The sequence below is a fragment of the Balaenoptera physalus genome (genome assembly GCF_965194825.1).
Source record: "Balaenoptera physalus genome assembly, chromosome: X".
NCBI classification, from domain to species: Eukaryota; Metazoa; Chordata; class Mammalia; order Artiodactyla; family Balaenopteridae; genus Balaenoptera; species Balaenoptera physalus.
In genome coordinates this window covers 32,459,524-32,487,413 of record NC_138903.1, presented here as the reverse complement: position 1 = coordinate 32,487,413, position 27,890 = coordinate 32,459,524, and the positions used below count along the sequence as shown (strand labels likewise).

The following is a 27,890-nucleotide window of genomic DNA, read 5'->3' as shown; positions in this document are numbered from 1 at the left end:
TTGTGAGCCCGTAAATTTTTGACATTATCTAACATTGCATTGTCTAGTGTAGTGACTTTTTAAATTACCATTATTCATAATAAGAATATATAAATATATATAATAAAAATACCTAGTCTTACTATATATGATTCTTTCTGATAGTCTCTGTCCTATTTCTAGTCTTTATATTCTAGTCCATTCTTTTATATTCTATTACAATAATAATAATAAAAGGTCAGTTCTCACCCATTAAAGAGACTTCAGGTGCTTATGGTAGCCTCTGGAGTCATACTGCCTCGAGAAATTCAAATTTTTTACTCTCCTGATATGATGCTATTGATACTTGATTGCAGCTGTGGTTTCTGGTGCCACCTCAGATTCCTGCAGTGAAACAATAAAAATCCATTGTACTAAGACACGCCTGGAATAGCTAAAGGGGAACTTTAAAATGCTCGCTCCAAACTATCTTGTCATTTGTCTTGTATTGTAGACTTCAGTCTCAACACAATGTCATGGCATGCCCCTCCTCTCCACTGCGAAAAGTACTTATACTTGACTTTAATCCATCAAATCAAATATCTCTGTATTAGACTTAATGAACCTTGAAATACTTTTTCTCTGTGAACAGCACTGGTAGGAAAAGGAAATTACAATATACAGACTGGGAGAAAATATTTGTAAATCACATATCTGAAAAAGGGCTTGTTCCCTAAATAAAAAAGAACTCTCTAAATCCAACAGTAATAAACAGAGTCTAATTAGAAAATTGGCATAAGACCTAAACACATGCTTTACCAAAGAGGACATGTGGATACAGATAAGCAGATGAAAACCTGAAAACACATTAAACGTTATTATCCTTTAAGGAAATATACATTTAAACCACTGAGATAACACTACATATCTATGAGAATGGCTTTAAAAGTACTAAAAATACCCTGTCCTGGTGAGGATGTGGAGGAACTGGATCTCTCATACATTGATTGTGGGAATGTGAAATAGTCCAGGTTCTCTGGAAAACCATTCAGAAGTTTATAATAAAGTTAACTTTTACTTATGTTTGAACAGGAACCTACTGCACATTTTCATGGAGAAATAAAAATTTATACTCACACAAAAAAATCTGCATCTTAATGTTTATAGAAGCTTAATTTGTAATAGCCAAAAACTGGAAGCAAACCAAATTCCCTTTTATTAGGAATAGATAAGACTGTGATCCATACCATGGAATACTACGCCACAATAAGAAAGAAGAGACAAGCGTACGTGTTACAACTGGGATCAATCTCAAGGCTATAATGATGAGTGAAAAAAGCCAATCTTTTTTTTTTTTTCACCAAATTGCTTCTGAGTCCTTCATAGTTGTAATGAAAAAAGCCAATCTTAAAGGTAAACCTTATCTACTCTAAGTTCCTTTATATAAAATTCTCAAAAGGACAAAATTATGTAGGTATATGTGTTTCAGGTTTGCTTCAGTCTTTCAATCCTAATTTATTTTAATGCATTTGAAATGTTGGTTTGCTCTTTTGAGACATTAGCATGCTTCAATTATTTAGATATTACTTATGACTTATACAACCTATACTTGTGGTGAAGATGGAGTAACTGTGACTGGATTTATCAACTTGCCTGAAACAACTGAAAAAACAGATAAAATATATGAGAACAATAATCAATATATTGGACACCATTCCATAAAAGACAGTGATGGCTGAGAGATGGAAAACAAAGGATGTGAGCCTGTAATTTCCCCAGTTTACTGCCTGGACCCAGGTGGAACCTGGGTTCTCTGTGAGTTGATGAGATGAAGCTAAGAGTCTGGGGAGGATAACTCAGATAGAGTTCCTAAGAGAGAGTACTGGGGAGGAGAGAGCTGCACAGAGAAAGAACTGTGGAGTCCACATAGGGCTGGGAGTACTTCCTGTCAGAGTGATAAACCATATGATTCATGGGGCATCAGTGAGAGTACTAAGAATTGTTTTGTCTCAGTAGTGTGGTGAGTTAAGCCATAGTTAATTCTTCTCTGGTCCCAAATAACAAAGCTTGCAAGCAAGAACGCAAAGGATTATTTTGTTTCTAAGTAACTTCATAGCATTACAGAACACATCTTGAGTATACTGATGTACTGAAATTTAAAGTAAATGTATTTCACTGAATAACCAAAGCCATCTTGAAAAATAAGAACAATGCTGGATGTATCACACTGCCCTGTTTCAAACTATACTACAAAGCTACAGTCATCTAAACAGTATGGCATTGCACAAAAACAGACACATAGATCAATGGAACAAAATAGAGAGCCCAGAAATAAATCCGCACTTATATGCTCAATTAATCTATGACAAAGGAAGCAAAAGCATACAATGGAGAAAATACAGCATCTTCAATAAATGGTGTTGGGAAAACTGGGCAGCTACATACAAAAGGATGAAACTGGATCACTTTCTCATACCATACACAAAAGCAAAATAAAAATGGATCAAAGACTTAATGTAAGACCTGAAACCATAAAACTCCTAGAAGGAAACAGTATGCTCTTTGATGTCAGTCTTACCAATATTTTTTAGGATCTGTTTTCTCAGGCAAGGGGAAAAAAAGCAAAAATAAACAAAAGCAAAAAACAAACAAATAAAAACAACTAAATGGGACTATATCAAACTAAAAAGCTTTTGCATAGGTAAGGAAACCATCAACAAAATGAAAAGGCAACCTACTGAATGGTAGAAGATATTTGCAAATGATATATCTGATAAGGAGTTAGTATCTAAAATATACAAAGAACTCATATAACTCAACATCCAAAAAACAAACAACCCAATTAAAAAATGGGCAGTGGACCTGAATAGACATTTTTCCAAAGAAGACCTACAGATGACTAACAGGTATATGAAAAGATGCTCAATAGCCCTATTCATCAGAGAAATGCAACTCAAAACCACAATGAGAAACCACCTCCCACCTGTCAGAATGGCTATCGTCAAAAAGACAACAAATAACAAATGTTGCTGAGTATGTGGAAAAAAGGAAAACTTCATCCACTGTTGTTGGAATTGTAAATTGGTAGAGCCACTATAGAAAACAGTATGGAGGTTCCTCAAAAAATTGAAAACAGAACTACTGTATGATCCAACAATTTCACTTCTGGTTATTTACCTGAAGAAAACAAAAACAATAATTCTAAAAGATACATGCACCCCAATGTTTATTGCAGCATTATCTACAATAGCCAAGATATGGGAGCAACCTACGTGCTCATCAATTGATAAGTGGATAAAAAAGATGCCATTAAAAAAATGAAATCTTGCCATTTAGGACAACATGGATGGATCTAGAGGGTATTACACTAAGTGAAACAGTGAGACAGAGAAAGACAAATGTGTATGTGTATGGAAACACAAAAGACACTGAATAGCCAAAGCAATCTTGAGAAAGAAAAACAGAGCTGGAGTAATCAGGCTCCCTGACTCCAGACTATACTACAGATTATACAGATTACACTCATATGTGTAATCCAAAAAACAAAAGTAGATTCATAGATACAGAGAACAAAAGTGTGGTTGCCAAAGTGGAGGGTGGTGGGGAGTTGGGCAAAATAAGTGAAGAAGATTAAGAGATACAAACTCCTAATTATAAAATAAGTAAGCCATGGTGATGTAATATACAGCATAAGGAATATGGTCAACACTACTATAGTAATTTTTTATGGGAACAGATGGTTACTAGACTTACCGTGGTGATCATTTTGTAATGCATGTAAAGGGTGAATCACTGTGTAGTTCACCTGAAACTAATATAATATTACATCAACTATATTTCAATAAAAAATAATTTTTAAAAAGTTGCATTTTTTATAGGAAAGTGTGAATAAGGTAAAATTGCAATTTCACAACCTCTGGCATTAAATCAAATATTACCAGGCTTGAAGAGAAGGAAGAATATAATACCAATATTAGGAGAAAATTAATCAATCAAAACTGACTTGGAAATGCTACAGATGATAGAATGAGTAGACAAGGACAACCAAGCAGTTATTATAACCACATTATCATTTGTTCAGTTGAATTTTGCCCTGTTTGCTCCACTGGGAGCAGGCGCACCTTTCAGAGGAGGACTGAAGACCCGGCCAACAGGTCAGGTTCCAGTTTGGACAAGACGGTGCACTGGAGAAGACCCAAAGGAAGGACACTCTATTGCAGAGACAGTAGGAGCTGATAAAAATGCCAGCTCCTAGGCAGTCAGCTCTCAAGATGTTGGTAAAAGAAGCTCACAGACAATCCCCAAATTGTGTGCCTTATTTCAACCTTATTTCTTTAAACCCGCAATAAGTTCCTGGCTCCAACATCCTTCTTTCTATATCCTGAGAAGCATTAAGGAGTAGTGAGAAGAGAGGTGAGAGACAGAAGGTCTGACTCAGGCTGGGAAGAGTGGAGCAGAGTGGGCTCTAGATGAATTCAGAGAAGAGGTCTAGTGGCAGCTCTGTCACAGACTAGACATGTGAAATCAGATAAAATCACACGCTCTTTGAGCCTGAAGATCCCATATGTGAATTTGGTTTTATAAATCCTGTTTTCTAAGAGTTCTGTAATGTGTATGAAGTATATATATAAAGCACATGGTACAGTGCCTGGCATAACATAGGGCTTTGATGAATGAGAGTTATTGCTGTGACTATGTTGATTGCAAATCCTAACCCTCACCTGTGTGTGTGTGTGTGTGTATGAGTGCGTGTTTTCTAAATCTAGGCTTTCTCAGAAACCATAAAGTGCTATAGGACATGGTATATCAAATCAGACAAAAATGCTTCTCAGCAAGTAAAACATTGTAAAAATTTCCCTGCAGAGTTTATGTTCTTTAATTTGGGTGTGGGAATATCTTCCCAGATGGATGTAATTCAAATTTCCTAGAATTTGTGTCAAGGATGAACCCCTTCCCTTCCTCCCAGCCGCCACTTGTAGGGCTTCATAATACATTAGTCCTTCCTTCTCTGTGTGAATTACCTTCCAAGACCACAGTGGATGACTGAAACCACAGATGAAACCTATATATACTATGTTTCTTCCCATTCATGCGTATGATAAAGTTTAATTCACAAACTAGACACAATAAGAGAATATACAAAATGCCAGCATCACTAGTCTTGCACTTTAGGCCATTATTAAGTAAAATGAGGGTTATTTGAACACGAGTGCTGTGAAACCTCAATAGTCGACGTGGTAACAGAGAGACTACTAACTGACTAACAGGAGCCATATACTGGACAAAGGGAATCATGTCCCAGGTGGAATGGAGCAGGACAGAATGAGATTTAATCATGGTACTCAGAATTGCATGGAATTGAAATTTTGTAATCATGTATTTCTGAAATTTTGCATTTAATATTTTAACATTTCGGACCACAGTTGACTGCGGGTAACTGAAACATCAAAAAGCACAACCAGGATAAGGGGGTACTACCATATGTCACCCCCAAAGTTCCACTTTGGCATACTGGTTATTTTTAATTGAAGGTACTTGAGAAACAGTCAGTTCAAGAAGTACACTCTGACCCTCCGTTGTCCCCCTGAAAGCAGGAGTAAAATCTCCGATGTGAAAGGCACCCTCCCTGTACCAGGAGGGTAGAAGACATCCATATCAGCAGAGACAGAGAACTTAGAGCCAAGAAGACTGTATAAACAAACATTGTTACTTCTTGGCCACTTACTACCCCTAGTCCAAACACCTTTGTCATGTCAATTCTTCACAGATTTATTGTCTAAAAGCTTCCTGCTCTAGTCACTTCATCAAGTCTCATATCTTTGTGGAGCTCCCATAGATACATACATAAATTTGTTTTTCCCCTGTTAATCTGTCCTTTTATTACAAGGAAGTCTCACCCAAGAACTTAGAAGGGTAGAGGGAAAATTATTTTTCCTTCCCTTCACCTTCCATGCAACCCTTCCCCCACTTTTACATTCATTTCAACCCCACCAAAAATTTAGCTCTCACTTATCGTTTGCCAAACTACACTGAAGACAGCTTGATTAAATTCTCCTTTGAATGAAGTGAATGCTGGCTCTCCTAGGCGATGGCCAACTGTCAGCCCAGTGGCTTCTGGGTGTCTAATCTTAAGGGAATATCATCTATATTTCTCAGAAACTCCTTAGAGGTGACACATACAAAAAAAGAATTAAAAAAAAGCAAACGGTTTGTGCATGAGTTCAGATGCACTGGGACGAGAATACAGGTCACATTCCATTCCTGTTCCAGGTGAGAATTTCTCTCTGGTTTGCTTGGGATCCAAAAGTAACAGCTAACAGCAGTTTACCATCCCAGACACTTGGGTTTTAACACTGAGACACATCATCTGGGGGTCTGGTCCCTGCTCACGATGCCATCAGCCTCATCTGGCTCACCATTCAGTTTCATGTAAAATTAACTACCACTGAAGGACTTGAAGTTTCTTTTTCCCCATCCCTTAATTTTATTTATTTATTCTTTATTTTAAAATTTCTTTTAGAATTATATTCTTCTATTATTTTTAAAATTTTTTAGGAAGATTGTATTTTTTTAATTAAAAACATTTATATACAATTGTAAAGGTTACTTTCCATTTTCAGTTGTTATAAGATATTGGCTATATTCCCCATGTTGTACAATACTTCCTTGAGCCTATCTTACACCCAATAGTTTGTGCCTCCCAATCCTCCACCCCTATATTGTCCCCCCACCTTCCACTGGTAACTACTAGTTTGTTCTCTATATCTGTAAGTCTGCTTCTTAGTTTCTCTCTTAGTTTCCCAAAGTCCCAAACCACCACACTTAACTGCATGACCACGCTGACAGTCTCATAGGACTGTCCACTTCTACCCACTCACTCCTTCAGTTTACTAGTCTTTAGGAATTAGAAGATTCCATAATTGTCCTTGAAGGATTGTTGGTTCCATATGTTAAAACTCTATTGGCAGGTCCTGAGTCATTAATCCTGGCAATTCCAGTACTAGTGCGGTGCTTTCCTAAGAGCAGCTGTTCAGTGAAGGTTTGGAGAATAAACGATCCAATACATATGAGGTCTAATTTATTAACATTTATTTCATATACATTCTTGAAAGAACTAAGCAAATTCATGTACCTATCATTTAATTTTATAAAACAAGCATTAAAAAAGATAAGAAGAGGGGGGTGATGGTGGGATGAATTGGGAGACTGGGATTGACATATATACACTAATATGTACAAAATGGATAACTAATAAGAACCTGCTGTATAATAAAATAAAATTCAAGAAAAAATAAGAAAACTAAGATTTCAGTATCTCTTTTATTTACCTTTTGATTCCATCTATCTTAAAGCTGATTTCTTTCACATTTGCAAGGAAATGCCTACAGCAGTATCATGTTATCTTGCTCCAGATGACAAAATAAGATGGATGGTTTCACAATTTATTTATAAAATAACAAAGCTCTTACAAGTAAACCTCATTATAGAATTAAATACATCACCAACATCATTCATAAACTTAAAGGTTTTGAAGGTAATTAAATCTATATTAAAAGAAATATTTGAATAATACATATACCAAAAAAAGAATAAATTTTCAAGTTACACATACAAAATAGGAACACATAGGCATATATACTGTTCTCCTTTCAGCCCCACCTCAGACCTAAATTCTATCAACACTAACTGCCTCTTCCAACAATGCATGAAGAAACTACCTCTGACTACCCTAGGTGAGGAAGAAGCTGCTGCTCTCGATACTAGAACTTGCAGTAGCCACAGAAGGAGAGGAGCCCTGGCTGAAATTCTGGCTCGGGCTCTCTCTCTTTTTTCATCTTGCAAAGCCTCCTCATACTGAGATGGGAAAGAACTTGGGTCAGTCCCATGAACCTTGGCCAGAAACTCCAGGACCTTCGTCTTGGTGGTTTCAGCGTGGGCTCTGGGGCCCCACAGGAACTCAAATTGCAGAGGATCAGTGTTGGCCACCTGCCGGTACTCCAGGTATTTTTCCTTCACGAAATCTTTGGTGATGAGCTCCCTGGGCTCCCCAAAGATGAAGTGCTTCCTCCCAGAATATAACCTGGTCACATTCAGAACTTCCCAGACTTCGTCTTTGGTAGCACGGTTGCCCTTTACAAAGATCACACCCAGGATAAGTATCAGGATGCCAGTCTTGGGCATGCCCACTTCACCGTGCAGCTTCCCATCATAGGTAAGGCCAATTTGATGAGGAGGCAATAGTGGTGGTTGGTGGGATCCACTTCCTTCAGATCAAGGTGAAAGATCATCTCCAAGCACTCAGAGGCTCTCAGGAGGATCTCAGGGAAGTGGACTTGGCAATCTTTGATGACAATCTCCAACATATCTGCCTTTGTTATTGGCTCTTTCATTTGATACTTGAGCAGCAGGAAATTCACCAACAGAGTCACTTCCTTATCTAGAGCATCTATGGGCACATTCTTGGGGTCTAGCACAGCCTGTGAGATGCCTGGACTATGCTCTTCTTCTTGGATCATGGAGCCCTCATCTCATTTGCTGGATGAGGTGGCTGTGATGGCAGTGGGAGATGCATAGAAACTCTGAGGACCCTCAGGAGTGGGTCCTCAAATACTTGCAAATTAAGCAACTGACAAAGGATTAATCTCCAAAATTTACAAGCAGCTCATGCAGCTCAATATCAAAAAAACAAATAACCCAATCCAAAAATGGGCAGAAGACCTAAATAGACATATCTCCAAAGAAGATATACAGATAGTCAACAAACTCATGAAAGGATGCTCAACATCACTAATCATTAGAGAAATGCAAATCAAAACTACAATGAGGTATCACCTCATACCAGTCAGAATGGCCATCATCAAAAAATCTACAAACAATAAATGCTGGAGAGGGTGTGGAGAAAAGGGAACCCTCTTGCACTGTTGGTGGTAATGTAAATTGATACAGCCACTATGGAGAACAATATGGAGGTTCCTTAAAAAACTAAAAATAGAACTACCATATGACTCAGCAATCCCACTACTGGGCATATACCCTGAGAAAACCATAATTCAAAAAGAGTCATGGACCACAGTGTTCATTGCAGCACTATTTACAATAGCCAGGACATGGAAGCAACCTACGTGTCCATCGACAGATGAATAGATACAGAAGATGTGGCACATATATACAATGGAATATTACTCAGCCATAAACAGAAACGAAATTGAGTTATTTGTAGTGAGGTGGATGGACCTAGAGACTGTCATACAGAGTGAAGTAAGTCAGAAAGAGAAAAACAAATACTGTATGCTAACACATATATATGGAATCTAAAAAAAAAAAAAAAAAATGGTTCTGAAGAACCTAGGGACAGGACAGGAATAAAGACACAGACCTACTAGAGAATGGACTTGAGGACATGGGGAGGGGGAAGGGTAAGCTGGGACAAAGTGAGAGAGTGGCATGGACATATATATACTACCAAATGTAAAATAGATAGTTAGTGGGAAGCAGCTGCATAGCACAGGGAGATCAGCTCAGTGCTTTGTGACCACCTAGAGGGGTGGGATAGGGAGGGTGGGAGGGAGGGAGACGCAAGAGGGAGGAGATATGGGGATATATGTATATGTATAGCTGATTCACTTCGTTATAAAGCAGAAACTAACACACCATTGTAAAGCAATTATACTCCAATAAAGATGTTTAAAAAAATAAATAAAGATATAAAGGAAAAAAAATCTATAGTAACCAAGATCTTGTGGCATTAAGTTCAGGCATAGGTAAATAAACCAAAGTAATCAAATAGAGTGTCTCCAAACAGACCCACTTGTACATGGTTGCTTGATTTATTAAAAATGTGCCATTGCAGAGAAGTGGGGAAAGAGCAGTATTTTTATGAAGAAATGACAGCAGAACAGTTGGCTCTAGAAGAATTCAGACCAGGGCTCTAGCCCCAGCTCTGTCATATTCTAGCCCTGTGAACATGGGCACATTACCAAACTTTATGAGCCTCAGGCCCTTCATCTATTAAGTGAGTTTGATAAGCCCTGTCTTCTAGGACTGTTGGAATATATGTAATATATATAAAGTACATATCACAGTGACTGGCATATCTTAGATGATTAATAGTTTATGAATACATGTCTATAGGATGAAGTGCTATAGGATGTGGAATAGCAAATCAACCAAAATGCTGATTTGCAAGTAAAGCTTCATCAACTTCCCCCATTTGAAGACATATTATAATAGGGAAGAACAAATCTGACTCCATATTAGATCTGTTCCTTTCACTTTAACCTTACTTTAACCTTTGTGCTCTGCTGCCTGTGCTTAGTCATGCTGGCTCTGCACCTTTTGTAAAAGAATGTTGCCTATAGCTTGAAATATACGGGATAGCCTGACCATCACCTGACCTGAACAGAGAATAACTTTGTCTTGTTGGAGGTCTACAGGAACATCATGTGACCTGACCAACCATGAATTCTGGCTTTTTAGGGCATGAGCCACCCATTTCCTTGCATGGCCCTGCAATAAACCTTTCTCTGCTCCAAACTCCAATGTTTCGGTATAGTTTGGCCTCAGTGTGCATCAGGCACATGGACTTGCATTCAGTAACAATATTATTTAATTTGAGTGCTGGGGAGTCTTCTCCAATTGGATGCAGCTCAAAACTCCTAAAATTTGTGTGAAGGGCCATCTTCTTCTATCCCTCCCAGCTGCCTTTCCATCCAAACCACCCCTATTTTCATTCATTCCACCACAAGCAGAAATCTAGCCCCCATTTGTAGATTTACAAAATTACATTCAAGATAACAATTCAAATGCCCTTTTTAATGGAGCAGGCTCTGACTCTTAGCACAAAGACAAAGAGTGACAGCTCCGTGTCTTCCTCACATCTTACCTCAATCTAGTGACAAACTTTTTTCACAGAAACTCTCTGGACACAATATATATAAAACATCTAGTTTCTGTACTGGGTTCATCTGAACTGGGAAAAGCGCAGGACCCATTCCATTACTGCCACAGATGGAGGTTCTCTCTAGTTTACCTAAAATACCAAAGTAACTGCTATGAACAGTTTTTCATTCCAGGCTTAGTCTCTCAACTCTAAGATACAACGGTTGAGTGTCTGGCCTCTGCTCACAACACTGAGAGCCTCACCTAGTCCACCAGCCAACTTAACTTAAAAGTACCTCCCACCGGAGAAACTGCAGGGTCCAAAACCTCAAACTTCCTTGCTTTATGACATTTACATTTGACTGTTCTCATCTGGAGCCCATCCTGCTTAACTCTTTTTTATTTGTTGTATTTTATTTGTGCAGAGTATTTCACCATCTTCATCATGTGAAACCGGTTCCTAGACTCTAAAATTCCATAGGCAAGGGCTGGATCTTCTTTATTTTAGCATCCTCAGTACTAATAAGGAGTCTTCCAAAGAGCAGATGCCCAATAATGTCTGAAGGATGAAAGGGCCTATGGCCTAAGGGTTAATTAACTATGGTTTTATTTCTCCTACATCCTTGAATAAGCTAAGCAAATCTGTGTCTTTAATTTTACTAAAAGACTAAAATATAAAAAAACAATAATTAACCATTTTATTTTTGCCTCTATTTTGTGATCCTAATTACTGACATTTCACTATGTGATTCTTTCGTATTTCCAAGAAAATACCAAAACTCTTACTCTTAAACCTGATCAACAGCAACAGATGTGTGATCCATGTCATTCATAAACTTAGATTCTGATACTAAATAAGCCTTTCATAAAAATGACATTTGAAAAATACAAAAAAAAAAAAAAAAAAGAGGTGAAAGTTCTCCATACAGAAAAGGAACAGAAAGATCTTATCCACTGTGTTCTCTGCAGCCCACTTTGGCCCTCCATTACTAAGAACGTTCACTCTTCATCCACAACATGAAGAATCTACCTCAGACTTCACTACGGGCAGGAAAAGCTACTGGACATAGCGCTGGAATTTGCACTGACCACGTCAGTAGTGCCAGTCCTGGCTGCAACTCTCACTCAGGCTCTCTCTTTCTCATCTCTCCAAGCCTCTTCATACCAGGGCTGGAAGGCACTGGGACAGCTTTGTTGACTTTGGCCAAACCTCCCAGGATTTTCATCTTGCAGGTTTCAACCTGGGCTCTTGGACCCCACAGATCACATCTGGAGGATCACGGCTGGGCACCTGCCCCTACTCCAGGTACTTTCCCTGCATCAAATCTCTGGTGGTGAGTTTCTTGGGCTCCCCCCAAGTTAAATGCCTTCTCCTCGCATATATCCCTAAACTATTCAGGAATCCTAAGATCTCTTCCTCAGTGGCGTAAGTGCCATTCATGAAAATCAAACCCAGGAGAGGCATCAGGAGCCCTGTCTCATGCACCTCCCTGCCACCAATCAAACTCTCTTTGCTGGTCGTGTCCAACTTGCTAACAAGGGCATAAGAGTAACTTCTGGGGTTGGTTTCTTTTACATTAATGCCAAAGATCAGCTTCGTGTACTTAGAGGTTCTCCTGAAGATTTCAGGGAAGTAGTGCTTGCATTGTACTTTGTGTTGACAATCTTTAGCATGTCTGCTTTTGTAGTGGGTCTCTTATTTTATACTTGTGCAGCAGGAACTGTGCTGTCAACTGCACTATTCTTCCTCATGAGAAGGCGTCTGGGTCAGCTCTGAAATGAGAGCGGGGCCTCAGAGGTGCCTGTGCTTTTCTCATCTTGGCTCTTGGCACCTTCATCTGATCTCATGCATGAAACACCTGCAGAAGCAATGGTAGTGGATGTGGCTCTCTGAGGTTCCTAAGAATGCCAGCAGCAGGGGGGGTGGCTCTGGGCAATATCCCCCAAAATAGGAGGGCAAGTGTCTGACTTTAGGATTTGTAGTGTTTCTCACCACATTTCTTACTGCTCTGCTCCCAAGGCATGGTGACACTGGCCAGGGTCATGAGGCGTAAGTGTGGGCAGGAGAGCAGGTAATTCCAGTCCAGTGGAGGAAGGAGGATAGAGGGTGTGCTCATCTTCAGCAGGGAGATAATCCTGTAGCTATAATAAAGACCATCTTCGCAGGTTTCTTTGAGGGCATTACTCTAGGAACCCGCAGGGCTCCTGTTCTTCTTCCTGCCCCTAAGATCTCTGGTGTAGTGGATTGAACTGTGTGTCCCAAAAGATATGTTCAAGCCTTATTCTCCAGTACCTGCGAATGTGACCGTATCTGGATATAGGATCTTTGCGAATGTAATCAAATTAAGATGAGGTCATCCTGGAATAGGGTGGGCCCTAAATGAAATGACTGATACCTTTGTAAGAGAAGAAGAGAGGGAGATTTGGATACAGAGACACAGAGGGAGGAAGGCCATGTGATGGCAGAGGCAGAGATTGGAGTGATGCCTCTACAAGCCAAAGGAATACCAAATATTGCTGGCAATCCACCAGAAGCCAGGTTAAAAGCATGGAACAGGTTCTGCCTCAGAGCCTCCGGAAGGAACTAACACTGCCAACAACTTGATTTCAAACCTCTGGCCTCCAGAACTGTGATTGAATAAATTTCTGGTTATTTTAGCCACCAAATGTGTGGTACTTGTCTTGGCAGTCCTAGAAGCTAATACACCCAGGGAGGAAGTTACACGGAGTCTTAGGATGAGGCCTTCCAGCCCTGCCTGAGGTACACTGGGGTGAGAGCAGGGGCTGGCATTCAGGGCCCCTCTGTTCTACAGTGAGTCATACTCTTAGTTCACATTCAAGATCATCATATTAGCTAGGCTTGTGTCCCCTCCTCTCTGCTGCTGTGAAGTTGACACTTCAAACCAAAGCAGTTAACTTCCACGGGGCCCCAGGAAAAGGAAGTCAAGGGGTGTGTCAACCACCACCCCTACCATGGGATACCTAGTACTGACTATTCTGTTGGTCCCTCTCTGTCCTGGGATACTTGGTTCCTAATTATTGAAGGAGCATCCTCACCTTGGCTCCTGGGACTACTCCCTTTGGTGACCAACGGCTACACCATCACCCCCTTAGACCTGATATAAAGAAGTGAATAGGACGCTTAGCCTGACAGTCTGGCCCAGGGTCTTCAAGGGCTGACCACAGAAATTATAAAGACACAACAATCCTAATACGTAGGCCCTCAAAGAAGAGCTTAAAAAACTAAAACAAAAACTGAGGGAACTGAACGGACTTGTAGGCAAATCCACACTTATAGTCAGGGATTTAAACACCTTTCCCTAAGGGATCAACAGTAACAGTAGAAAAGAACTCATCAAGGATTTAGAGGATATGAATATAGTATAAAGGATATAGAACTGAACAGCATCATAATCTAACAGGATACAATTAGTGTTTATAGCACACGACCCAACACAACAGAACACACATTGTTTTCAAGCACACATAGAATATTCACAAGCTAGACCCTGTGTAATAAAAAAAACCTTAACAAAGGTAAAAGAATGAAATCACACAGAGTGTGATTGGACTCTGAATGTAATGGACTGAAACTAGAAATCAGTAACAGAAACTCAACGGGGAACTCTTCAAATTATCGGAAATTAACTAACATACCCCTAAAGAATATATGGGTCAAAGAGGATTTCTCAAGGTAAATTTTAAAAATATGTTCAAATGAATCAATGAAAATTAAAATGCAATATATCAAAATCTATGGGATGCAAGTAAGGCAGTGATTAGAAGAATTTATAGCACTAATTGCTTATACTAGCATATTAGTTTTCCTTTCCTGCTTTATCAAATACCACTGATCTAGCAGTTTAAAACAACACAAATTATTATTTTATGGTTCTGTAGTTCCAAAGTCTGACATAAGTCTTGTGAGGCAAAAATCAATGTGTTGACAGGACTACATTACTTTCTGCAAGTTTTAGGGTCAATCTACCAAGAAGATACTGCAGTGTTCATTGTGGATTCACTGAACTATAGAGCTGAAAAATAAGTGGAACAAAACCGGATAGAATTGAAAAGAAAAATAGATAAATCTATAATTATGTTTAGAGTTATTAAAGATTAGCTAAGCTATTCCACGGTATTACTGCCTTGGCATCCATTTTGTTTGGCCAAGCAGCCTGCAGAGACCTTAAACTGACACTAGCCCCTCATGCACGTGCATGCTCTAGATGCGTCCCACAGAGTCACAAGCAAATTAAGTTCCTGATATGACTTCTGCAATAAGACCTTGTGATCAACAGTCTCCTCTGCCTCTCAGGGCCACCCCCTTAGATGAGATCCCATGTAACTTACCAAAACTCTACTCTTTTGTTTTGAATTGACCAATCCGGCCTTAGCCTGGGAATCCCAAAGCACTCCACCCACAGACCCTAATAAAGGCATGTGTCCCAGGTTCTGCCTCTGTCTGCACTCTGCCTTGATCTCCCCATGTGGCCCCTGGAGGCTTGGATGTACTTCCCACAGGACCTGTGAGTAACGAACTTCTCTATTTCAATTTCTCTTGTGGTCTGTTGTTGGACCACTGCTCACCATTCAGCACCCTTAACTTGTGTTCCTTTTAACATATGTTAATTTAACAAAGACATACCAGGAGTGTTGAACATTCTTCTCGCTCAACAAATGATACAACAACCAGGTACAAAATCAGCAAGGATATAGAAGAACCATCAACCAATAAAATCTAACAAACATTTATAGAACATTCTACACAAAAAAAGGAGAATGCACATTCTTTTCAAGACCCCATGCAACATATACCAAGACAGACTATATCCTAGTTAATGAAACAAACCGTAACAAATTGAAAATAATTACAATCATATAGAGTGCACTCTCTAATGATCATGGAGCCGATATTGAAATCAATAACAGAAGGACAACAGGAAAACTCTAAATATTTGGAAACTAAAAAACACTTTTAAATCATCCGTGGGTCAGAGAAGTCTCAAAAGAAATTTTAAAATATGCTGAACTGAATTAAAATGAAAATGCAATATTTCAAAATTTGTGGGGCACAGCTAAAGCAGTGCTGAGACTGAACTTTATAGCACTAAGATAGTAAATTAAATAAGCAGAAAAGTCTCAGATCAGTAATTTAAACTCACACCACAAGAACCTAGATAAAGGAGAGCAAAATAAACCAAAAGCAAGAGAAGAAAGAAAATGATAAAGAGCAGAACGTAATGAAATTGTAAACAAAAAAACAAAAAAAATGGAGATAATCAATGAAACTAAAAGCTTGTGTTTTTTTTGTGTGGGTTTTTTTTTTTTTTTGGAAGGACCAATAAAATTGACACACCTCTAGTAAGACTGACAAAGAAGAAAAGAGAGAAGACAGAAGTTACCAAAGTCTTAAATGAACAGCAGAATGTCATACAGACAGAAAATAATGATGATGATGATTATTACTACTGACAAAATTCAGCACCTATGTATAACAAAACTCTTAGGATGTAATAGAGGCAAATTCCCTCAACTTGATAATGAACATCTAAAAATACCTAAATTTGACATTATACTTAATGGTGAAAGACTGGATAACTTTTCCATAAGATCAGGAACAAGGCAAGAATGTTCACTCTCACCACTGCTATTTAACATAGTACTAGAATGTCTAGCCAGCACAATAAGGTAATAAAAGAAATAAAAGTCTTAAGAATCATATATGAATAGATAATACGCTCCCTCTTTGAAGAAGTCATGACTGTGTATATTTAAAAACCCAAGAAATCTACAAAACAACTCCTAGATCTAGTAAGTGAACACAGCAAGGTTGCAGACTTTAAGATCAATATGCAAAAATCAGTTGTATTTCTATATAGTAGTAATGAACACATGGAAACTATAAATGCAATACCACTGACACTCACTCAAAAAACAACACAACTCTGAAATACCTAAGTATAAATCTAAAAAAATATGTACAGGCATTGTATGCAGAAAAGTACAAAACAATAATGAATGAGATAAAAGAATATCTAAATAAATGGAGAGATATAATATGCTCATGGATTAAAAGACTCAATATAGTAATAATCTCAATTTTTGTCAAATTGATAAACGGGTTTAACATAATTCCTATAAAAATTTCAGCAAGATTTTTTTCCATGCCTAGTTAATCTCATCTAAAAATTTATATGGAAAGGCAAAGGAACCAGAACGGCTAAAACAATGTTTTAAAAAGAAGAGTAAAAATGGGAGGAATCTCTTTATCAGATTTCAAGACATTGATTAGCTGTAGCAATCGAGACTGTGATATTGGTGGCTGGGTGGACATTAGACGAATAGATCAGAAAAGAGACCATAGAAATACCCCCATATAAGTATGGAAATTGATTTTCAACAAAGTTGCAAAAGCAATTAAATGGAGGAAGGATAGACTTTACAAAAACTGGTGCTGGAGCAATTGAACATCCACTGGGAAAAAATGCATTTTGACCTAAATCTCAGATCTTATACAAAAATAAATTCAATGTTACATAAGAGTTAAATATAAAATGTAAAGCTATAAAACTTTTAGAAGAAAATGTAGGAGCAAGCTTTGGGGATCTACTGAAGATTTTAGACATTATACCAAAAACACCATCCATAAAAGAAAAGATTGATAAATTAGACTTCATCAAAATAAAAAAAAATTTATTCATGAAAAATCTTTTCAAGAGTTATGAAAATACAAGCCAAAGAAAATATTTGCCAGACCAAATATGTACAAAGGATTCATATGTAGAATATCTAAAGACATCTGAAAACAACATTTAAAAAAGGAAACAATTAGAAAATGGACAAAAGACATTATGAAGTAATAAATAAATTTTATATATATATATATATATATATATATATATATATATGTATATATTGGTCTCTGCCCCCAGTTCCTGGCACAGAGCTCCTAAAACCCTTATAATTCCCTAAGTGGTAAGAACACCAGGAACATCTCTTGCTCTAATATTTGTCTTTGACTCCATCCCTGACAGAGGACCCCTAAAACTCTTGTAATTTCCTAAGTAATAAGAGCACTAGGAGCATCGTTGGTGCTACGGAGGTGAGTCTGGGTGGCTCCTGGATGGCGGCTGGTCACCAGAAAGACCAAGCCATGATTAGAAGCTTGGAAGTTTCAGCCCCATCTCTCATCCTCCAGAGAGGGGAGAGGGACTGTAAATGGAGTTAATAATTGATCCTGCTTACATGAGCAAGACTTCATAAAATCCCAGTAGTACAGGGTTTGGGGAGCTTCCAGGCTGGAGAACACATCTGCACTGGGAGGGTGATGTACCCCAACTCCATGGCGACAGAAGCGCCTATGCTCAGGACCCTCCCAGGCCTTGCCCTATGTACTGATATTTTTTCATCTGGCTGTTCATCTAGATCTTTTATCAAATCCTTTAATACACCAGTAAGTGTAAGTAAGTGGTTCTGTGAGTCATTCTAGCAAATTAATCAAATCCAAGGAAGGGGTCTTTGGAACCTCTGATCTATAGCCGGTTAGTCAGAAGCACAAGTGATAGCCTGGGCTTGCAACTGGCATCTGGAGTTGGAGGGATGGGCACTCTTGCGGGACTGAGCCCTTAACCTGTGGGATCTGATGCTCTCTCCAGGTAGATAGTGTCCTAGTTAAACTGTAGGATACCCAGCTGGTGTCACAGAGAATTGCTTTTTGAGGGGGAAAAAACTTCCAAACATTTGGTGACCAGAAATATCAGAAGTATGAGTGTTCTATGTGAGTGGTAAAGGAGATACATAGGAAAGAAACACACAGTAGGGACAAACAGGGTTTTTCCTCACACAAGAAGGTGGAAAACTGAGTTTTTTCTTATAGAGACATGAAGAAAGATTTCACTGAAAAGGACATACAGATAGCAAGTAAGCACATTAAAAGAAGTTCAACTTCACTAGATTTCAGGGAAATGTGAATTAAGGATGACGATGAGATATCACTACATATTTATCAGAACAGCTTAAAAAAAAAAGTAACAGTATCAAATGTTGGCAACGATGCAGAGAAACTGGATCATTCATACATTGCTGGTGGAAATTGTTGGAAGAAATTTTCACATGTTGAGGTATGAGGAGGTAGTTCAGGTTTATACATGGTTTAACTTAAACTTATGATAATTAGAACAGCCTGCTTTGTGGCCTATCAAACATACATTGTACATCCTTTTTAACCACTAAAGAAAAGAATGCATTTAAAAATCAAAATGGAGCAACTATGGTTCAGGTATCCAAAATGGAGCTGAGTGGCCACTGTGGATGTGGTTTCAGACACGTTCCTGCATCACTGAGAACTTGAATATTCTGGACTGTATCAGACTCAAGGACACCACCAGCCATTCTCAAAACTATATCTGCTGCCAGCTGCCAGCTGCAACTTTGTGGTCTCAGGGCCTCCCCGTGTAATTATGCAACCATTTCAGACCCCAATCCTTGCTTAACAAGCACCGTTACTTCTTGCCAGCTCCAATTATAATTCATGACAAACAACTTATGTAATTTTGTGGTTTTTGCCTTTATAAGCCTCCCCCATTTGTAGTCCAGTGGAACACAATTTAAGTGCTTCTTGAATCATGTCTCCTGGGCTATAGGCCTCAGTTTGGCTCAAATAAAACTCTTTTCTATTCCTACTATATATTGGTTTATTGATTATTTCTGTCAACACAATGTAAAATGGCACAGTGACTCTAAAAAACAGTTGGAAAGTTAAAAAAAAACAAAACTAAACATACACTCACCATATGAACTAGAAATGGCACAACTGGATACTTATCCTAGAAAATGAAATCTTATGTCCACAAAGAAACCTGCACACAATTGTTCATAGCAGCTTTGTTTTTAATAGCTGAAAACGGGAAACAACCAAAATGTCCTGTAGTGGGTGAATGTTTAAAAAAAACTGGGACATTTATGCAATGGAATGAAAAGGGGAAAAAAAACCTATTGATACATGCAACAATTTGGATGGATCTAAAGGCCATACTTGCTGAGTGAAAAAAAAATCAGTCTCAAAAGGTCACATACCATATGATCCATTTTCATAGCATTCCCCGAATGATAAAATGATAGCAATGGAGAACAAATTAGTTGTTGCTACGTATTAGGCATGGTTGGGCAAAGGGGGTTGGCACCACTATTAAGGGGTAACACTAGGTAACCGTACTGAATTTTGACTGCAGTGACAGTCACATAAATGTACACACGTGATAAAAGGACATAGGTCTAAACCAATACATTTTACCGAAGTACTATAGTTATATAAGATAATACCATTGGGGGAAACTGGGTAAAATTTACATGAGAACTCTGTATGATCTTTGCAATTTCTTTTGCAATAATATGTAATTATTTCAAAATAAATGGTTACATTCAGTATGATTCTATTTATATAACATGCTTGAGATGACAAAATACAGAGATGGGTAACAGATGAGTTGTTGCCATGAGTTAGTAAAGTAGGAAGGAGTGTGTGACTATAAAGTGATAATATGAGGGAGCATCTTTGTATCAGTGGATCAGCTCTGTATTTCGAATGTGGTGGGAGTTATATGAATTAATACATATATAGATATACATACGAATCGAGACATACATTGTAGAATTCTAAAAAAAGACATCCCCAAAACAAGAGTTGCAAGCAAAAACTGGCAAACTGTGTGTATCATTTCTAGTTAATTTCATTATACTAATATCAATTTCCTGGTTTGGATAATGTACTATAGTTACATAAGATGTCACTATTGGGGAAACTGGGTGATTGTACACCACTGAGAGAAGCTGAGAGATGGATTAAGCTTAGTGATTGCAATACTCTGTACTGTTTTTGCAACATCTCTTGAGTCTATTTTTTAATGAATTAAAAAAAAAAAGCTATGAATAATGTGAAAAGATAAGTCATAGTCCAAGAAACACTATTTTTAATGAATGTAACTAAAAATGGCTTGATATCCAGAGTATACAAAGATCTAAAAATCAATTCAGAAAAAGATAAAAAGATAAATCCCATGGCAAAAATAGGCTAAAGACATGAACAGTCAGTTACCAAAGAAGAAACCCAAATGGCAAGTCTGATAATATTGGTAAAGAATATTGTTGATGGTGAGTAAATTGATACAAACATTTGCCAATAACATGTTCATCTGAATATGCAAATTCCTGTGACATATTAAATTCACTTGGGGGTATGTATACCAATTATGGCATATGTGCACATAGAGAAATGTATCAGAATGTTCCTAGCAGCACTCTTTGTGATACTAAAAAACTTGGAAACAAAGTAAGCATCCTTTATATGGAGAATGTGCTACAATTATATGACGGGATATTAAATACAGAGAAAGTTAATTAATTGGAGCACCCATAGTCAACACGGATGATGGTGGTAACATAATGTCAATGGAGAAGTCAAACCCCAGGAAAACAGAGTACAGAAACGTTCAAATACTATGTATAACTTATGGACATTTTCACATATAGTAAAAGTATAAAAATACAATGGGAATATTTAACACAAAATCCAGGAAAATATTTTCCTTTGACAAGGTGACCAAGGGACAGGTTATTATTGGGGAGAGGTACAGTGGGTGCTTAAATAATATTGGCAATGTTTTATTTCTTAATTTTAGTGTCGGTTACACAGGTGCTTATTAAATTATTCTGTATATGTATTTGTGTCTTAAATATTTCATAAGTTGAAACAAAAGAGAAAATTCATAAAAATGCAAAATGTATACAATTAAACTAATAAAACTCAAATAAATTTAAAAATAAAGTATGCATAAGAATCCCAGAGAATAGTCATATTTACATAAATATGAGCAAAATATATGATGCTTCCAGGATCAATAAGTCCCAAATGATGTACCAATGGATGCTAAACATGACAAATACTCTTCTTAAATAATACAAGCAGGGGGCTTCCCTGGTGGCACAGTGTTTGAGAATCTGCCTGTCAATGCAGGGGACACGGGTTCGAGCCCTGATCTGGGAAGATCCCACATGCCGTGGAGCAACTGGGCCCATGAGCCACAACTACTGAGCCTGCGTGTCTGGAGCCTGTGCTCCGCAACAAGAGAGGCCGCAATAGTGAGAGGCCCGCGCACCGCAGTGAAGAGTGGCCCCCCGCTCGCCGCAACTAGAGAAAGCCCTCGCACAGAAACAAAGACCCAGCACAGCTAAAAATAAATAAATAAATAAATAAATCTATATTAAATAAATAAATAAATAATAATAATAATACAAGCAGTGTCGGTACCAGAAGAGTTGATAAGTTTCATAAGCACTTATGATCTTTAACCAGTTGTAATTTTTAGAATTTTTTGCATTCAATTATTTTTACCAGTTCAGAAAGACAGAATGGGAAAAAAAGTACTTTTCCCAGTTGTCTCTTTGGTCTTTATATATTAGGCTGCATTTATTTCTAAACTGTAATCTTTATTACTTATAGTAGATCAAATGCAGAAATTATTGGATTGGGTCAAGCTTAAATTATATTTGAAATACCCAGGATCCAATTGAAATGATCTTCTTGGTTTGTGTTTTTAAACTGTGGTTGTTTTCTTCAGTAAATGCTCCCTGCTAAAGGGTATATATATATGATCAAATCTGAATATTCATGGTTGGAAGTATATCCATTCTGAGTTAAATATGAGGGGAAAAAAATGTTCACCTGCTTCCTTATTATCAATCACTTCTGAAGAAAACTCCTTGGAAAAAAGAAAAAGAACATCAATTTCCCAGGTACTTTAGTAGTTCTGCTTCCTTATGTGTTGACTGATAAAACATAACTTTTTTTTTTTTTTGGCCATACCACGCGGCATGCGAGATCTTGGTTCCCAGACCAGGGATCGAACCCATGCCCGCTGCAGTGGAAGAGTGGAGTCTTAACCACTGTACAGCCAGGGAAGTCCCAAAACATACCTTTTGTAATAGAAGTTAACTTGTTTGTAACCACAGAACTATTTGTCATGCTGTCAAGGCTTTGAAAACCTGAGATGTACTCTTCCTCCTTCAATTAGGATTAAAAAGGAGAAGAGTGTTAAGGTTTCCAAAAAGCAAAACTCCATAAACCTAGTAGTCTATTCCAGTATTTAAAAGGTCTCGTTATGAAGAAATTATTCTTGATAACCACACCAGCTCTCTGATGTGTCAGACCATTTTTTTCCAAGTGAATAAATATTTATCATTTTTCTCTGATTATAAATGTGATAAATGCACACTGCTGAAAATTTGAAATTTGCAGCAAAGTATAAAGAAGAATGAAAACTCCCATCAGATAAACATAGTTGTACTAACATGTTGGTTAATTTCTTTCTGGTCATTTTATATGTACATTTGGGTTTATTACACATACGTATATGCATATATACACATGACAAACATGTTATATATACACATTAATATCTATTATTTAACATTTACTGCATACTGAACATTAAGAATATGCACTTTATGTACATCTGCATATTTAACCCTCATTATACGCATATTTGCATCCACATGTTTAAAAGAAAACTGAAGCACAGAAACATTTAAAAAATTGCCTGGTATCACATAGCTCTGAAGTTACTAAGTGCTGGAGTAGAGGTTCAGACTGGCACTCTTATTAGCCTGCTTGCCATACAGTAGACATATAACTACCATATAAATACACACATTTACAGACACACACGTGAATATATCACAAAAGCCTTGGCATTAATTAATTTAACAAACTGTTGATTTGACTATCTGTAGGAAGTCCTAAAGGTCCATGGTCCCTGACAAGTAATTTATGGAAACAAAACTTACTCATATTCTTTGCAGAGCTGTTTTCTGAGAATAGATCGCTTACGTGAACCTAATGGACTGACTCCCACCAAATGTGTCATGGATATAGAGGGAAAGTTATTCAGAGCTGAGAATGAAGCCATGAGCTGGGGACATGCAATGGGGGCTTGTAATAAAGGGAAGCCATGGACATAACAAACGTTAGCCATGTAGAGATATATGATAAATGCCATCCAAGTGGAAAACATCTATATGAGCTTTTAAATTATACAAGGAATGGATTATATTTTGTATTTATAATTACAAAATAAATCATAAATTATCTGCATCTTTTGGTTAACCTAATTGATTTTTCTTTGCATACTTCCAGTTTCCAAAGACCCTGATGATTTAAATATTCCAAGTCATCCATCAGCTAATAAACATGACCAGTCAACTCAGGTACTTTATAAAAACATTTTTCTTTCTTAATGATCATTGGGATGGATATGGGGACAGTCTAATCATTGAAAGCTACTCATTTAAACTCAATCTTGGTGTTTTAATAATCTTCAGGATACTGAGTGCTTGTCAACATTACTTATTACAGAATTAGCCCGGATATTGAAAACATGTTATTCCTGACCTTTGCTGTCATAACCTCTGGATGCAATTGCATCACACAGTGTCTATTTGCTTTTTTATGTTTGACATCTATTTTTTTTGTTTTTAGTCAACTAAATTTATTTGCCCTTGCTTTACCTTTACTTCAGATTTCTGAAGGAAGCTATAATGTATGAGAACTTTATACTTTATGAAATAAAATGATTTGGTGAGAAAAATGTAATTAATATGATGGATCACGGAAACAGAGACTTATCACAACAGATAATATCAGTCATTTCTTTTCTAGGGCCTCCTCTTTTAACAACCCAATTCTAAGTCTATTCTATGGCTTTATTGACTTCTAACAGTAGGACCCTGTGAGGCTCTTCTGGGTACAAAAGCCTTTCTGTGTCCCCCATTTGTTGTTTGTAGAAAAAGGCTTTAGTCTCCTAGACTTTCCCTGAGTCCGAAAGAGCAGATTCAAGCAGTTACTAATTAGGGAAGTGAGGGAACGCAGAAACAAAGGAAAAGCAATTGAGAAACAATAGTTCAGTGATAAAAACAGTCTTAGTTCCTTCTCAAAGGATATACATAACAATCTGATGTATATCTTTGAGTTCTGCAGGAACTAAGGCCCCCACCCAGGTGGAGAATGTTAACTACATGCTGAGACCTCAGAACCAAAAGATTGAGATTCCTGGATCGCCACCCTGTTACCTCACCATCAACCAATCAGAAGAAAGTCATACACCCTGCAGCAGTCACCCTGTAACCAAGCAGGACCCTATAACGCCTTCCCTGGACAGGCTTCTCCCCATATCTTCTACTGTAAGCTCCTCTCTGAAGTACCCAGATGATAGTATCTTCTGCATATTTCCTGAGTTTTTCAGATGCTAAAAATGACCATCAAATGGAAGAAATTAACTACTTGATGATCATGAGCACATAGCCCCCAGACCTTCTGGTGCCTAAGGATTGATAATGTTAACCCCTGTGACACAGCCCTGGTTACCTCACCATCAACCAATCAGAGAATTGTGCATGAGTTGATCACATACCCTGGGATGCCCCTCTCTCATCTTGCCTTTAAAAGTGCTTTGCTGAAATCCTTGGGGGTGTTTGGGGCTTGGGGGGCCTGAGCCACCCGTTCCCCTTGCATGGCCCTGCAATGAACCTTTCTCTGCTCCAAACTCTGAGGTTTTGGTTTGTTTGACTTCACTGTGCATCGGGCACACAAACTTGCATTTGGTAACAACTCTAAATGTTGACTTTAAAAACTCTTCCCTGAAAACCATCAGGGAATTTGGGTCTTTTGAGAACAAGCTGCCCATTCTCCTTACTTGGCCCATGCAATAAACCTTTTCCTGCTCCAAACTCAGACACTGATACTGAGCAGGGCCCTGTGGGGCTCCTGAGCACAAAGCCTTTCTGTATCCCTCATTCCTCTGCAGGAAATAGGCTTCATTCAGCCTCCATGACCTTCCCTGAGTTCCATCGGGCAGGTTCAAGCAGATGTTAATTAGGGAAGGGAGGGGATGTGAGACAAGGGAGAAACAAACAGTCAAGAGAAACAACAGTGTAGCCTTGGGGCAAGAATCTGGTTCCCCATCAAAGGATACACACAACAATATCTTTGAGCTGTTTTGCAGATAATGAAATCCCCTCCAGGTGGGAGAAGTTAATGTGCTGCCCAGAAGCACACAGACCCCAGACCAGTTGGAACCAGAAGGTTGATGATGCTGACTCCTACTTACCTCACCACCAACCCATCAGAAGAATGTCCACGAACTGATTACGCCCCTCTCTGAACCATTACTATAAAACTTCTGACTATCCTCTCCAAGTTGGGACACATAGTTTTTTGAGGCAGGAGCCCACTGTGTCCCCCTTTGCTTGGCAAAGTAATAAAGCTATCCTTTTTACTTCACCCAAAACTCTGTCTCTGAGATTTGATTTGGCACTGGTGTACAGAGAAGCTGAGCTTTCGGCATCAACATTTAGGTCTATTTGACCTCACTGTGTGTCGGGCACAGGCACTTGGACTCGAGAACAATTATTGATTCACCATTGTCCTCCAATATCTTCCAACCAGTCCACTGAATTTTACAGTAATTGGTCTATAAACTAATTTACATTAAGACATAAGATACATTAGCCAGACTGAAACAATTCACTGACATTTTAGTAATTTCATTACCCTCCTCCGATTAACTGATGGTTGCTTCCCCTGCCATTATCTTGGCCTTAATTTTGAGCCAGATTTTATTCCAGTCCTCATACCCACTGGAGGATAAAAAATTCTTTGCTGAATGAAGTATTTGCTGAATAATTTTCTCCCTACCCTTCTGAATTCTTGGCTAAGACTCCCTGTAATAAAGATGGATTTAACAAAAGAAAAACAAACAGTTTATTAACGTGTATACCTCCTGCATACATAGGAGATATCCAGGAAAAGAGTAACTACCTCAAATTGCCCAAGTCACCACCTTAAATTCCATCTTCAGTTACAGACAAAAGAAATATGTTGTTGGGGGTTGGGGGTAGGCAATTCATGGAAAGGTGAAAGGAGAAAATGTGTGGTAAACAAAGGTTGCCCTGCCCTGCAGGTAAGTCTCTCAGGTGAAAAATTTATCTCTGATAGTAACTCTTTGCAGTAATTCCCCCCTTTTAATGCAAATTTCTTTTATAAATGTAGATTCCCCTTACAAAAGGGTAAATTCTACTCTGTTTTCAGAGCTTCTCCTGTGTCTGCAATTTCTCAAAGCAATCAGCTCAAAATAATCCTTATGCCAAAAAGGATTTTGTGGTGGCATATTCTGATATCCTTCAGAAACATCATTCAACTTTCAAATATTTACAATGTTGTTGCTGCCATGATGAAAAATTTCAAATGCTGTTTACGTTGCTCCTCTAGAACTTTCCTTTGATTCCTATCATTCCTCTTTTTCCTTACATGAGAACAATCTATTTTTTCAGTTGTGGATTATGCCATACGCTGGTTGACAAATTTTGTAACTGAGCAGAGAAACAATCTATTTATTGAAATAGTTCACTGAATGACTTTCCAACTGGATGCCTTGTGATAGATGTGTAATCAATGGACTAAGAAACTTCTTTTGTGTTACAGTTAGTGAATGTGTATGTGTGTACAGATGTATGCAAGTGTCCACATTTGTGTGCACATGCACATATGATTGGTATATGTGGGAAAGAAAAGAGGAAGTCAGTACACATACTGCAGAAGGAAAGTGATGTAAACTTATTTTATCAATTAATTTTAAAACTAAATTAATCTCACCAACTTCCTACCACTACGTAAAGTCACCCATCACAGAACCAAAAAAAAAAATCTTAGCTCAAATATAAGGCGTTCTCAGGGATATTAAACCTATACATTTGCTTCATATAACTAAATTGTTATTTCTTTCATGGTCCTACATATTCTATTTCTTCCTTACAGAGTGCATTATCCATTTATCTTTTTTTTTTTTTTTAAGGATGTACTCTTTTTTATTTTATATTTTTTTAAAGATTTAATTTTATTTATTTTTGGCTGCGTTGGGTCTTCGTTGCTGTGCATGGGCTTTCTCTAGTCAAGCGGGGGCTTCTCTTGTTGCGGAGCACAGGCTCTAGGCGTGCGGGCTCAGTAG

The 27,890-nt window shown here is 38.0% G+C and overlaps 1 pseudogene across 1 annotated transcript; it reads right to left on the bottom strand.

Moving 5' to 3' along the window:
- Window positions 1-7,560: 7,560 nt before the first annotated feature.
- Window positions 7,561-26,455, bottom strand: LOC309652791 (melanoma-associated antigen B16 pseudogene; annotated as a pseudogene). The gene has a single exon. The product of its transcript is annotated as a melanoma-associated antigen B16 pseudogene (transcript).
- Window positions 26,456-27,890: the final 1,435 nt, after the last annotated feature.